This window comes from Microtus pennsylvanicus, chromosome X (genome assembly GCF_037038515.1).
Source record: "Microtus pennsylvanicus isolate mMicPen1 chromosome X, mMicPen1.hap1, whole genome shotgun sequence".
In the NCBI taxonomy this organism is placed as follows: domain Eukaryota; kingdom Metazoa; phylum Chordata; class Mammalia; order Rodentia; family Cricetidae; genus Microtus; species Microtus pennsylvanicus.
The window spans coordinates 110,653,587-110,669,903 of NC_134601.1; positions in this window are offsets into that span (position 1 = coordinate 110,653,587).

The following is a 16,317-nucleotide window of genomic DNA, read 5'->3' on the forward strand; positions in this document are numbered from 1 at the left end:
TGGTGCGCTCCATATAAAATAAAAACATGGGTCTCCTATTCAAGTATTATTCCAAATTCTGGCACTGCAAAAGTAAAGCAGGGATCAAATTAAGTGTAATCCCCTTGTAATCACAGAGTTTTATTTGATTGGATTGGTCTTCTAATCACTAAGTAAGCCCCAGTTGTAGTAATCATCAGCATATGTAAACACAATGAATGGACTTTGCTTGACAGTAAGCGAACAATGTGAGTACTAAAGTTGGTTTTGAGCATTTCAGTGACGAGTGACAGGTGTTGAATAACACCTTTGTCGTATTTTGGTGTTTTATTCTTCCTTTTATATTGTGGGCAATGATGATAAGTTTTACTGTGTTTATCTGCTAGCAAAATTCCTTTTAAAATGCTAAGTATTTAGTCAATTCTTTGGCTCTTTCCCGAGAACTACATGTTGTACATCATGCAACCAATAAATAGTGACTAAGAAAAAAAAAGAATTGACCCACCCATTACTTATCTTTCAGGTGGTGGCATAGGCTAGGAAGAGATACCTTCCCCCATCCCTAGCCCATCAATGCCTGAGGCAGGTGGGAGAGATGGCCCTGAAGTCAGAAGGGCAGGAGATCTTCCCCTGCCCACCCCCAGCTGCAACACTGAGGAGAGCAGGCCCTGCACTTCACCTCGGTAGCACAATAGAGCCAATCCTATTGGCAGAGGTGTAAGTGAGCCAGCCCTGAAGCTGGGAGAACTGTCCCTATTACTCTTCTACCTAAGGCAGCATGGACAGGGGAGAGACATCCTTCCCCCACCCATCAGTACTTGTTTTGTTTTTCTTTTTTTTTTTTCGAGACAGGGTTTCTCTGTGGTTCTTGGTTCCTGTCCTGGAACTAGCTCTGTAGACCAGGCTGGCCTCGAACTCACAGAGATCCGCCTGCCTCTGCCTCCCGAGTGCTGGGATTAAAGGCGTGCGCCACCACTGCCCGGCTTTTTTGTTTTGTTTTTGTTTTGTTTTGTTTTTGTTTTCACCCAACAGTACTGGAGACAGGTGGGAGAGCTGGCCCTGAGGTCATAAGAGCAGGAGAGCTGGTCCCACTCCTCTGCTGTGGCTCTTGGGAGAGTGGCCCCTGTGCCTTGCCTGGGTGATGGCTAGAGTTGTGCCTGAAGGTATAGATAAGGGATGTCTGACCTTAAAGTCCTGAGGGCAGGAGAGTTGGTCTTTTTTTTCTGTCTTCCAAGCCTACGTACATTTATCCAGCACTATGACTTATCTGGATTTGCCTTTATTGCAATTATTTAATGTACAGGAATATTTTTTAAAACACTAAGCTATTTTTAAAACTTAAGCTGTGTCATTACTAGGGTATATATGGTAATTTCTGCTTGTTCCACACAGTCCAGCATGGCTGAGCTGCTTGCCACCCCCTAAGAGCCATGCACACTGCCCCATCTATAAGCACACAACCAGTCAATGTTGCCATTAAGCAAGCTGTATCAGTCTGTTTACAGACCTCATCCAAATGCTTGGAAAGAGACAGAAAGAGCCAGAGTTTATGCTAACAGCATGGCCCATGGCCAGGAAGCTGCTGTTTTGAAACCATGTGGCTGCTACTGCTGAATCAGTAAGACCTCTCTTAATGGAGCTGTGGCAAGCCACCAGATGAAATATAAATGTGGCTAAACTTTTTTTTTGGTGTGTCTAGAATTTCTTTTCAAGCCATCTCAGGTTTTACATGGATTTAGTCCACCACGTTGGTGCACCAATTTGTTGTTGAGTGAGCTGCTTATTGGTTCCCGGCTGATCAGCCCTGAAATAATCACACAGGAACTGCATTATTTAAATCACTGCTTGGCCCATTAGCTCTAGCTTCTTAATGGCTAACTCTGACATATTAATTTAACCCATCTTCATTAGTCTGTGTATCTTTATTCATTAATGGTAATTACAACACACAAAGGGGACTCCCACATCAACTTTATCTACAGGCCAATCAAAGAGTGTGGGGTGGCATTGATAGGGTTGCATGCAGATGGGGAATGTAGCTAGTTTGCATTCATTATCAAGGTACAGAATGGGGTATCATTCCATAGTGTGAATCTGAGTAGAAGTAGTGCCAGTCATTAATGGATCCAATAGTGCCCATATGGGCTAGGGCAAGTTCAGTGAAATGTAGCCAGATTAGGTGCCCATAGCTCTGTTACCAAGCTCACTGTCTTCAATAAGTAATCAATGTGTAGCTGATGGCATTTGGAGTCACCTCCTCACTCACCCACCTTGCTGGAGATACTAGAAAAATACTGAAGGTTGATAGGAATGTCCTCCAACACACATCTCTCAAGTCAAGGCATACTTATCATCTAGGTTGATCTAGTATTACAAATGAAAAAACTGGATAGGGTAGGACATAGCTATCATACATTCTAGAGATTGGGCTTCTGTAGTCATGTGAGCAAGGAAAGAAACATCTAATGAGAATATGTACTAGATACAAAGGAATACTTCAGAGAGTTCAGTACAACAGTAGAACCTGTCTCTTCTGTATCAAGTATGGGATAAGTACTCTCTGTTCACACAGAAAAGCATGATGTAAAGGGCTTTATGGATCATGGTGTTGTGTTGCACTAGAGTAAAAAGAGGGGAGATATTGAGACACCTAATGATTATAATGATTTCCTGCCAACCACAAGGAGATGACTTCGGGTCATACCCATGCATATGACTGGGGTTAAGAAGGCAGGTAATATCTGAGATACAGTGTTCCTGTGCATGTGTGGTGTGTATGTGTGTATGTGCATGTGCACATGTATGTGTGTGTGTGTTATTTTCTGCAGATCAAAGTCCCGCAGAATCTCTTAATCATATAGTGCTCAGTGATTTTCCCAGCCCAGTTATGACCAGACTTATTAAAGATAGCATACATATTGGACTCAAATCTATAGGCATGACTCCCTGACAAAACAGGTGGAATTCTGAAGACAAGATGACCAAAGGCAGCTGTGCACTTCAAATGGATTTTGGGCTTTGCCCTTAGAAACTATAGGCCTCAGAGGTACACACACCTTTGTGAGGTTTTCCTTGGGTCTGCTTGGGAGCTGCCTTATGCTGGATTTGAAGCTATTTCTGGGCCAATGCCTCAGCTGAGGCTGATGCTTCTTTCTCACTTTATTTCTGTACACTATTGTTTCCAGTAGCCTTGGTGTGGCATGAGTACCCATTGTTGGCACAACCTTGTCAGGCATGACTGCCTTGTGGATAGAGGATAGATACTCTTGTGACATCCTAGTGGATTGCATGGCAGGTGTTCCTTGCCCAGGAGTCTTTATCTGGGGCACAGAGATATGAGGAAATTGCCTCAATTCCCTCGATGTTCTCTTAGCTGACAGCAGGAAAGGGCACAGGTACACAGGACTCCTTACAGTCTGTCTGGCTCTTTTATGGGCTCTCCTTCCCACCCACAGTACATTTGATGGAGTCCCAACTTGCTCTGTATATTCTTTCCTCAACCATGGGCATGGGAACACATGGACTTTACAATCTAACAACCTTTATCTGTCCTCCATTCCTACCTCATTCCTTCCTTCTTTTGTTCTTCCTGCCTGGTTCTAACATTGCCTGTCTCCCAATTTCCCTTCCTCTCTTTCTCCTTTCTTCTCTTTTTGCTTTCTCTTTTCTGCCTCTCATTTCTTACTTTTGGCTTTGGTAATAATTGTCTTCTCCTTTGGTAGAGCTGTATGTAGATTTCTGCTAACAGTTGTCTGTCATACAATGGTTCTGCAAGCAAATATCTTCCCAGACTAATCAAGGGATGTTTTAAAACATTAAAACAGGCGGCGGACCGCGGCCGGAACACCGGGCGGCGGAGCGCGGCCGGAGGACGCCCAGCGCAGCCGGCGGGGACCCACTGGGACCAGAGCAGCAGCAGAGGACACAGGCTGCTGGCGGCGGGAACTGTCCCAGCAGCAGAAGCAGGCTGCAGGGACCACGCGCAACACCAAGAACAGATCGCCCCACTACAATTAAACCAAAGAGGTAGGCCTTCGGTTGGGGAGGTCCCTGGCAAAGGAGGAGCCGGGTCCTATTCCTGAAGACCTTTCTGAGGGGTGAGAGGGATCTTGGCCCCCGGCAGGAACCAGGAAACAGAGCAAGGGCATTTTGTAAGAGGAGCCCCTGGCCAGCAGGGGAACCTGAACCAGTTTTAAAAGACCCCTTAGATAGCATCGATAGGAGGAGATGGGCAGGCGCCAAGGAAAGAATTCACCCAATAATCTGAAAAACAACATGAAAACACCAGAACCCAACGATCTTACAACAGAAGGTCTCCAACACCATAATACAGAAGAAGTGGAAAAAATTGACTTTATGAAAGTTGTAGAGTCCCTTAAACAACATGTGAAAAATGCCCTTATAGAAATGGATGAGAAGTATAACCAAAAATTTGAAGAAATGAGTAAATACGTACATAATACCCTGGGAAACCAAGAAAGAACGATCAAACAGGTAATGGAAACAGTTCAAGAATTGAAAACTGAAATGGAAGCAAGGAAGAAAACACAAACTGAGGACCAGCTGGATATGGAAAATCTAGGTCAACGAGCAGAGCCTACAGAAACAAGCATAATCAATAGAATACAAGAAATAGAAGAAAGAATCTCAGATTCTGAGGACAACATAGAGAAAATAAACGCTCTGATCAAAGAAAACTGCAAAGCCAACAAATTCTCATCACAAAACATTCAGGAAATATGGGACACAATAAAAAGACCAAATCTAAGAATAATAGGAATAGAAGAAGGAGAAGAGTCACAGCTCAAAGGCCCAGAAAATATTTTCAACAAAATTATGGAAGAAAACTTTCCCAACATAAAGAAAGATATTCCTTTGAATATTCAAGAAGCATATAGAACACCAAACAGACTGGATCAAAGGAAAACATCCCCTCGCCATATAATAATCAAAACACAAAATATACAGGTTAAAGAAAGAATACTAAGAGCTGCAAAGGAAAAAGGCCAAGTAACTTATAAAGGTAAACCGATCAGACTTACACCTGATTTCTCTATGGAAACAATGAAAGCCAGAAGGTCCTGGATAGAAGTACTGCAGAAGCTAAGAGACCATGGATGCAAGCCCAGACTACTATACCCAGCCAAGCTTTCGTTCACTATAAATGGAGAAATCAAGACATTCCAGGATAAAAACAAATTTAAACAATACGTAGCCACGAATCCAGCCCTACAGAAAGTAATAGAAGGAAAATCGCAACCCAAGGAATCCAACATTGCCAACACTGCTTACAATAACTCAGGCATCTAGCGACCCTTCCCTAGCACAACTCAAAGAAGGGAGACACACAAATTCTACTTCCAAAAACAATAAGAATATCTGGCGTAAACAACCACTGGTCATTAATATCACTTAATATTAATGGTCTCAATTCACCTATAAAAAGGCACAGGCTAAGAGATTGGATACAAAAACAGGATCCAACATTCTGCTGTTTGCAAGAAACACATCTCAACCACAAAGACAGGCATCTACTCAGAGTAAAGGGCTGGGAAAAGATCTTTCAAGCAAATGGTCCTAAGAAAAAAGCAGGTATGGCCATATTAATTTCTAACAAAACTGACTTCAAACTAAAATCAATCCGAAGAGATCGAGATGGACACTTTATACTCATAACAGGAACAATTGGTCAGGATGAAGTCTCAATCCTGAATATTTATGCCCCTAATATAAAAGCACCCACGTATGTAAAAGAAATATTACTAAAACTCAAGGAAGACATCAAACCACACACACTAGTAGTAGGAGACTTCAATACACCTCTCTCAGCAATGGACAGGTCAATCAGACAGAAACCTAATAGAGAAGTAAGAGAACTACTGGAGGTAATGAAGCAAATGGACTTAACAGACATCTATAGAACATTCCACCCAAATAGAAAAGAATATACCTTCTTCTCTGCAGCCCATGGAACCTTCTCGAAAATTGACCACATACTCGGAAACAAAGGAAACCTCCACAGATACAAAAAAATATCAGTGTCCACCTGTGTCTTATCAGATCACCACGGATTAAAGTTAGAATTCAACAACAATCCTACCTCCAGAAAGCCGACAAACTCATGGAAACTGAACAGTCAACTACTGAACCACACCTGGGTCAAGGAAGAAATCAAGAAAGAAATTAAAGTCTTCCTTGAATTTAATGAAAATAAAGGGACAACATACTCAAACCTATGGGACACTATGAAATCAGTGCTAAGAGGAAAGTTCATAGCACTAAGTGCCCACTTAAAGAAAACAGAGAAAGCATATATCGGAGACTTAACAGCACACCTGAAAGCTTTAGAAAAAAAAGAAGCAGATGCGCCCAGGAGGAGTAGAAGACTGGAAATAATCAAACTGAGGGCAGAAATCAACAAAATAGAAACGCAGAAAACAGTCCAAAGAATCAATGAAACAAAAAGTTGGTTCTTGGAGAAAATCAACAAGATCGACAAACCCCTATCCAAACTAATTAAACGACACAGAGAGAACATGCAAATAAATAAGATCAGAAATGAAAAGGGGGACATAACCACAGACACAGAGGAAATTCAGAGACTCATTAGATCTTACTACAAAAGCCTGTATGCCACAAAACTAGAAAATGCAAAAGAAATGGACATTTTTTTAGATAAGTACCACATACCAAAGCTAAACCAAGACCAGGTGAACGATCTAAATAGACCTGTTAGTCGCGAAGAGCTAGAAACCGTTATCAAAAATCTACCTTCCAAAAAAAGCCCAGGACCAGATGGTTTCAATGCAGAATTCTACCAGAACTTCCAAGAAGAGCTAATACCTATACTCCTTAATGTATTTCACAATATAGAAACAGAAGAGTCATTGCCAAATTCCTTTTATGAAGCTACAGTTACCCTGATACCAAAACCACAGAAAGATCCAACCAGGAAAGAAAATTACAGGCCGATCTCACTCATGAATATCGATGCAAAAATTCTCAATAAAATACTGGCAAACCGAATCCAAGAACACATTAGAAAAATTATCCATTATGATCAAGTAGGCTTCATCCCAGAGATGCAGGGCTGGTTCAACATACGCAAATCTATCAATGTAATCCAGCATATAAATAAACTGAAAGAAAAAAACCATATGATCATTTCATTAGATGCTGAAAAAGCATTTGACAAAATTCAACACCCCTTTATGATAAAAGTCTTGGAGAGATTAGGGATACAAGGGTCATACCTAAATATAATAAAAGCTATTTACAGCAAGCCGTCAGCTAACATTAAATTAAATGGAGAAAAACTCAAAGCCATCCCACTAAAATCAGGAACACGACAAGGCTGTCCACTCTCTCCATACCTCTTCAATATAGTGCTTGAAGTTCTAGCAATAGCAATAAGACAACATAAAGGGATCAAGGGGATTCGTATCGGAAAAGAAGAAGTTAAGCTCTCGTTATTTGCAGATGATATGATAGTATACATAAGCGACCCCAAAAACTCTACCAAAGAACTCCTACAGCTGATAAACACCTTTAGTAATGTGGCAGGATACAAGATCAACTCCAAAAAATCAGTGGCCTTCCTATACACTAAGGATAAGGAAACAGAGAGGGAAATTAAAGAAGCATCACCTTTCACGATAGCCACAAATAGCATAAAATATCTTGGGGTAACTCTGACCAAGGAAGTGAAAGATCTATTTGACAAGAACTTTAAGTCTTTGAAGAAAAAAATTGAAGAGGACACCAGAAAATGGAAAGATCTTCCTTGCTCCTGGATTGGGAGGATCAACATAGTAAAAATGGCAATTCTACCAAAAGCAATCTATAGATTCAATGCAATCCCCATCAAAATCCCATCAAAATTCTTCACAGATCTGGAGAAGACAATAATCAACTTTATATGGAAAAACAAAAAACCCAGGATAGCCAAAACAATCTTATACAACAAAGGATCGTCTGGAGGCATTACCATCCCTGACTTCAAACAGAGCTACAGTATTGAAAACAGCTTGGTATTGGCATAAAAACAGAGAAGTCGACCAATGGAATCGAATAGAAGACCCTGACATTAACCCACAAACCTATGAACACCTGATTTTCGATAAAGGAGCTAAAAGTATACAATGGAAAAAAGAGAGCATCTTCAACAAATTGTGCTGGCAAAACTGGATGTCAACTTGTAGAAGAATGAAAATAGATCCATATCTATCACCATGCACAAAACTCAAGTCCAAATGGATTAAAGACCTCAATATCAGTCCGAACACACTGAACCTGATAGAAGAGAAAGTGGGAAGTACTCTACAACACATGGGCACAGGAGACCACTTCTTACGTATAACCCCAGCAGCACAGACATTAAGGACCTCATTGAATAAATGGGACCTCCTGAGACTGAGAAGCTTCTGTAAAGCAAAGGACACTGTCACTAAGACACAAAGGCAACCCACCAACTGGGAGAAGATCTTCACCAACCCCGCAACTGACAAAGGTCTGATCTCCAAAATATATAAAGAACTCAAGAAACTAGACCGTAAAAGGCTAATCAACCCAATTATAAAATGGGGCATTGAGCTGAACAGAGAATTCTCAACAGAAGAACTTCAAATGGCCAAAAGACACTTAAGGTCATGCTCAACTTCCTTAGCGATCAGGGAAATGCAAATCAAGACAACTTTAAGATACCATCTTACACCTGTCAGAATGGCTAAAATCAAAAATACCAATGATAGCCTTTGTTGGAGAGGTTGTGGAGAAAGGGGTACACTCATCCATTGCTGGTGGGAATGCAAACTTGTGCAACCACTTTGGAAGGCAGTATGGCGGTTTCTCAGGAAATTCGGGATCAACTTACCCCTGGACCCAGCAATACCACTCTTGGGAATATACCCAAGAGAGGCCTTATCATACAACAAAAGTATATGCTCTACAATGTTCATAGCAGCATTGTTTGTGATAGCCAGAACCTGGAAACAACCTAGATGCCCTTCAATGGAAGAATGGATGAAGAAAGTATGGAATTTATACATATTAGAGTACTACTCAGCAATAAAAAACAAGGACTTCATGAATTTTGCATACAAATGGATGGAAATAGAAAACACTATCCTGAGTGAGGTAAGCCAGACCCAAAAAGAGGAACATGGGATGTACTCACTCATATTTGGTTTCTAGCCATAAACCAAGGACATTGAGCTTATAATTAGTGATCCTAGAGAAGCTAAATAAGGAGAACCCAAAGAAAAACATATAGGCATCCTCCTGAATATTAACCTTCAGCAAGCGATGAAAGGAGACAGAGACAGAGACCCAAATTGGAGCACAGGACTGAAATCTCAAGGTCTAAATCAGGAGCAGAAGGAGAGAAAGCACGAGCATGGAACTCAGGACCGCGAGGGGTGCACCCACACACTGAGACAATGGGGATGTTCTATCGGGAACTCACCAAGGCCAGCTGGCCGGGGTCTGGAAAAGCCTGGGATAAAACCAGACTCTCTGAACATAGCGGACAATGAGGACTACTGAGAACTCAAGAACAATGGCAATGGGTTTCTGATCCTACTGCACGCACTGGCTTTGTGGGAGCCTAGGCAGTTTGGATGCTCAACTTACTAGACCTGGATGGGGGTGGGGGTTCCTTGGACTTCCCACAGGACAGGGAACCCTGATTGCTTTTCGGGCTGGGGGGGAGACTTAATTGGGGGAGGGGGAGGGAAATGGGAGGCGGTGGCGGGGAAGAGACAGAAAACTTTAATAAATAAATAAATTAAAAAAAATTCAAAAAAAAATTAAAGAGTAAGGTCAGAGTTCTGAAAAAAAACATTAAAACAGTGGTGTATTAATTAGGATTTTTATTGTGGTGATAAAACAGCATGAGCAAAAGCAACTTGAGGAACAAAGGGTTTATTTTGTCTTACAGTTCCATCACTGAGGGAAGCCAGGCCAAGAGTTCAAGCAGGGCACAAACCTGTATATAGTAAAAACAAAGAACTTGAAGGGGTGCTGCTTACTGGCTTGCTTTTCATTGCTTATTCAGGTTGATCTCTTATACCATCCAGGACCATGAGTTTGGCCATGGCATTTCCTTAAGGAGCTTGGGAATCACCCATATTAACCATTAATAAAAAATGTCCTACAGATTTTCATACAGACAATTTGATGGAGGCAGTTCTGAATTGAGTTTTGTATTCTAGGAGAACTCTAGTTGTGCCAAGTTTGGATGCTCAACTTTCTAGACCTGGATGGAGGTGGGGGTTCCTTGGACTTCCCACAGGGCAGGGAACCCTGATTGCTCTTCGGGCTGAGGAGGGGGGGACTTAATTGGGGGAGGGGGAGGGAAATGGGAGGCGGTGGCGGGAAAGAGACAGAAATCTTTAATAAATAAATTAATTTAAATAAATAAATAAATAAAATGAAGAAAGAAAAAGAAAAGAAAAAATAAGAAAGGAAAATTGTCCCACTATTAACTTGATAAATATTAACGAACTATAACATTTTCTTTTACTTTTTTACCCAAGATGACCTATTTGTACTTAAATATAAAATTTTATAAATTATGTAAGTCCCACAGTGTTTAAAATGACAAAAATAAATTTAATTTCTCTGAAACTCCTAAGTCCCCTTAATACTTGTCTTTCAAAAATATCCAGGGTCTTCTAAAGTATTCCACGTCTCCTAACTGGGCTGCCATAGTACAAAATGTCAAATACCTTTTTACTCCAAGAGGGAGGGGAAGGAGGAAACTCAGTCCTTAACGACACAAGGAGACAAAGAACTCTTGATGGGTAATAAAAGAGCATTTCCAAAGTGAGAGATTCTGCATGAATCAAGAGAAACTACCTATTCTTTATACCTGAAGCAAGGTCACTATATAAACATGACAACATGTGTTTTGCTTGTGTATCTCTCTGTGCCATTCCCCCCTTCTGTGCGCACACACACAAAGATTGATAGATAACCTATGAATTCACCTGGCACATCCACTGAATTTGGCTCTTACTCATGCAGTACAACTTAGTGAGATAAAATTGTATGAAGAGTGTTTGTGTGTGCTTTGGGTTTGTTTGTTCTGTTCTGTTTTTGGAATTCCAGGACTATGGTAGGAAGTGAGGCAGGGCATTGAATATGATGCTGGCATCCTGTCTGGAAATAAGAGGACTGGTGTCTCTGAAATGTGTGCATTTTGTGTTTCTACTGGCCTGTAGTAATGGGTATCTGTAATGGTGCAGACACTAAAGTTCAATTCCCTCCTTAGTTGAGAGGAAATAGAAATATGTGGATGGGAGAGAGATTGGTGGGATGGGGTGTTTCTGCAAGGAGTGGGAGAAATTTTTGACAGATAATGAGATGATAATGGTTGTCTGTCAATTTGGAGGATCTGGTCAGGGTTCTATGTCCATGCCTATGTGCAGGGCCAGGCAGGTAGCAACTGGGATGTATTGTTTCTTCTTTGAATAATTTAAGGTCTCAAGATTAGGATCTTATACAACTACTCGTATCAGCAAATGCTGGTGGATACACATATCAACATGCTATGTTTGGAACTATATAAGATGGCTAGACAACTATACTGAACCAATAGCCTGTTTTCCTGAATGTATATGCTGGTGGTCTAAAAATAGAACAACCAGGTTTAAGTATATTGGTAGTCTGTCAATAGAACAACCAGGTTTCAATTCATTGGTAGTCTGTCAGTAGAATAACCAGAACTTAGCCAGCGTCAGTGAAAGTTCCCAAATTAGGTAGGGCTCTGAAGTTCTTTGACATGTATAGAAAGGAAGCCCAGGCTCAGGGAACCTTTGGCATTCATGACTGACAGGGATGGGAGGTGAAAAGCATCATCTAGTATCATAAATGCCAGCCAGTATATAATAATTAGGAACTAGCTTGATTTCTTCATGCTTACTCATCTAAGTGGTGTCTTTAGCAATAGGGCCTTACTGTCAGGTTTTAGAGGGTGACCAAAAGCATTGTCAATAACTTGTGATATTCTGGGAGTCCATGGGACCCCTTTAGCCAATGGCTCAATGATATTACTTACCATGCCTGGTAATAGAAGTTTGACTTTGTGACATAAAATGTCTAGTTGGGGTATTATCTTACTGATTATATGGTAACTTTATCTATATGAATTTTATCAAACTTCTACAGCAATAATATGTTTCCATATGGCTTTAACACATCCTTTAGTGTTAGTTGCCCATACCCATATTACTTTCTTTAACTTGTACTCCCATCTCCTTCCCTATCCTCCTATATCTTTTTCTCCTTTATCTTTACCCCCCTCTTCAACCTGGTCCTTTAATAACTACCTAACCTCTGTGCTTATACTGATTGAAACATACATATCCACAAATTGGAAAACAACACCTTCATATAAGAAAAAATGCAATATTTGTCTTTTTGGATATGGGTTACTTCACTCATTATGGTGGCTTTTCCATCCATGTACTTACAAATTCCATCACATCATGTTTCTAAATAGCATAATTACATTTCATTGTTTAAATTTATCACATTTTCATTATTCACTCCTTAGTTGATGAATATCTAAGGATTTCCAGTTTCCAACTATTATGACTAGAGCAGCAATGAACATGGAGAAGGATCTCTGTAGTAAGTGACTGAGTCCTTTGGGTATATATATTCAATTTGTAGCTCTTTAGGGATCCTCCACACTGATTTCCATATTGGCTATACTGTTTTGTACTATTACTATTATTACTAGTAGTAAGTGTTTCCCCTTACTCTCATCCTCACCAGCATGTGCTGTCATTTGTTTTATTAGTCTTGGCCATTCTGACCAGGGCAAGCTGAAATCTCAGAGTAGTTTTAATTCGCATTTCTCTTGTAGCTAAGGATGTTGAAAATTTGATCTGTTTCTCAGCCTATTGTGTTATCTCTCTTGATACTTCTCTGTTGCTTTACAGTTCATTTTAATTGGGGTATTTGCGTTTTTATTTTTATGTATTTAGTTCCTTGTGTTTTCTAGATACTAACTTTCTATCAGATGTATAATTAGTAAAGGTTTTTTTCCTCCTTCTGTAGGGTGCTGCTTTACACAAATGGTGTTACCGGAGCTTTTCAGCTTCATAGGGTTCTATTTACTAAGTGTTGGTCTTAATGCCTGTGCTATTGATATCCTATTCAGAAACTTAAATACTGTGCCATGAGTTCAAGTCTATTTCCTAATTTCTCTTCTATCAGAATTAGGGTAATTTCTTTTTATTTCAATCATTTATTGCTTTTTTCACCCTTGAGAGAATTGCAGGTGGAATTCAGGTATCCCCTACCTATCAAACAATGGTTCTTAAAGACAATCCCATTCCTAGCCTAATCCAAGTGTTTTTTGAAGCACTTCAAAGGTGATATGTGTCCTTCCTCAAGGTGAATCTGTGTAGAGGATAAACATTTTTTCAATAACTGAAGGATTACCAAAAGGCAACGTAAGAGAATGCTTCTTGTAGCTGGATTTTACCCATCATCACTCATCATAACCTATTACATGCACTAGTTGATTCATGCATTACTGACCACACATGGAAGGAACTCCCTTCCTTGATCAACTTTCTTATGATTCTCAGATGACTTCCAGAGTCAAAATTATGGAAACCCTCCAGCCCTTCTCAGCTATGTAAATGTGGCCCTCTGCCAAGCATATCTATGAACTTAGATTGGATAATGACCAGGGTATTTACATGGAAAAGGTTTGGGTTCAGCAGGCATGTAAGTAGGGAAGGGATTGCATTCTGTGTGAGTCCTTTGCAGAGGATGGAATGCATCAGAGAATCCAGAAGCCATGGTAGAACATGCCATATGTAGCAGGTGTGGAAGGACAGACTTAAAATCATATAGGTATAAACAATACTGGAAGCCCATTAGAGACTCAGCCCCCACAAAGAGCCCAGGTGGGCATAGGTAGAAAATAGTTCTGGGACACTAGGGGATAGGAATCTGGTATTGTCAGTGTATTCATGTGACCAAACACATTGGACCACTGATTGGGATCCCCATGAACTGACCCAGTCAGTCCATTGGAATGCATTGGTGGGTGTTGGAGAGAAGTCTGAACAGGCTAGCTCCCATGGCGTTCATTTTCCACTTGGTTCCTTGAACTGCATTCAGTTGAGAGTGAGTGTGGGAAAACAATGACTAGTCTGGTGGGGGCTGATTTTTAAACAGTTCATTTAACTGCCACGTCTCTGACTTTGTCCCTTGTCCATGGTCTTCATCATTGAGAGAAAATAAGATGAAGGCAACATGGGGGTTTCTTTTGGCAATGGTAGGGTTGTAGTGGGAAGGGTAGGAAGGGGCAGACTAAGACAAGGGTCTTGGTAATTTGTATGGACACATCTGGGGTTGCTGAAATGTGTCTAAGTAACCAGATCTCTACTTGAATGGCATCAGAGTACCTTCACTTCAGTGTGTGCCAGATCACAGTTATGTATAACTATGTGGTTATTGATGCAAAAGAAAATTACAAGTCTTGAAAGGACTTGGTATTCTTTGGGAAAAAGAAAAATAATCTAAAGGTTCATGGTAATCTATTGATGCCAGAATACTTTTTTGACAGATATAAAAATTATAATGGTTGCTTGGATGTCGTGTTTCTTCTTAGATTTTTTTCCATGCCTGTATATCATTTCAGATGATTGTGGTTGGGAATACTCCAAGGCAAGCAATGGCCCAAGCTATGTAAGATCCTGGCAGATTGGATGCAAACCCATAGTGAAAGAACCTGTTTGTACATTGCGTATTTTGTGGAGAGATGCCCAGAGTGTTTGTTTTGCTATCCTCTCCCCCTGGGCTCTGGGAGTTGGTCTGAGAAGCTCCAGTCATCAGAGGCACACACACTTCCATGAGTTTTCCCTGTGTCCACATCTGTGCTTCCCTCTGTCAGGTGTGAAGCATGCTCCGGGGCTAAGCTCTGATTGAGGATGGCTATTATTTCTCTAGTGACAACTGCTCTCCTTCTCATATGACCTGTTATCTCTAGAACCTTGGTTGTAGCTCTGCAGGTTCTGTACAACCTTGGTAGGCATGGCCACCCTGTGCTTTACTTTCAGACCTAGACTCATGGTGATACAGAATTGAATTTAGCTACTGCTCAGACCCTAGGCCCATTGTCCATAGTTGGTTTTAATAGTTTTAAATTGACAGATTTCCAAACTTAGGCTTATAGATACATATCAGGCCAGAAGTGGACAAGTCACTTCCTTAAGGAATTTGACAGAAACTGGTTAGGGTGCTTTACTCTACAGAGGGACCACAGAATGTACACGGGCCAAGGGTAGCTTAGCATTCTTGATGCAATACTGGCCTGAAGCATATTGTATTGCTGATGTACCCGGTAATTCTCTTTGTTTATTTTTTGGCTAGAATTGAATGGGTGGATACTAGTTCCTTAAGAACAGGGCATGCAGTTCCAGAAGACTTAGGAAGCTTTGAGGGCAACTAGAGTTCAGATGTGGCAACCTGGTCCAGTGCAAACTGCAAACTGCAAACTCTTGAGGCAGTCAGGGCTCCAGAGTTCATGGCCTGGAAATATAGGAAAGACATGCTCACAGGACTTTTGTCAGCTATAGCTAGCAAGGATGGCAGGGACTCACTGACTAGGAGTCTATATCTGGGGCTCAGTGATATAGAGAACATACCTGGGCTTCCTTCCTCTCCTCCTAGAAAAATGCAGGTGTGTGTGCAAGTGTCCAGGATCCCTAGCTGTTTTCTGTTCTCCCCACCCACACCTATACCTCCATTACCTGGAACAGAATATACCCTGTATATTCTAGCCTCTGCCCATAGCATTGGTAGCAAGCAGACCAAAACTTCTCTATGTGTCCTTACTTCTATAGGTTCTATAGTTTCATGTTCCTAGCCCAATCCCTGGGTGATGAGAAACACTGCAAGGATGGAACGCAGCTAGTCCATCTTGGGAGTATGTAGTTGGTGCGTGGCAGCAAGGAACAAAAGGAAGTAGTCTTCCTCAGGGTGAATCTGAATAGAAGTAGTGATAGACATTTGTGAATGGAAGGGCACCCAAAGGAGACAAGGCAGGAGTGTGCTAAGTGGTTAGGTTTTACCATCTGTACTTTGCTAGCAGACCCTCTACCTGGAGTAGCCGATCCATGCATTTCAGTTGGTACTGGAAGACAAATTGTAGGCAGATTTTTCTGTTTCACCTGACCGCTCTCAAATTATGACATGGAAACTTATTAATTAAGAAATCTTGGCCATAGCTTAGACTTGCTCTTACAACTTAAATTAACCCATTTTATCAATCTAGTTTTCCTCTGTGGATTTTTTATCTTTACTGTACACTGC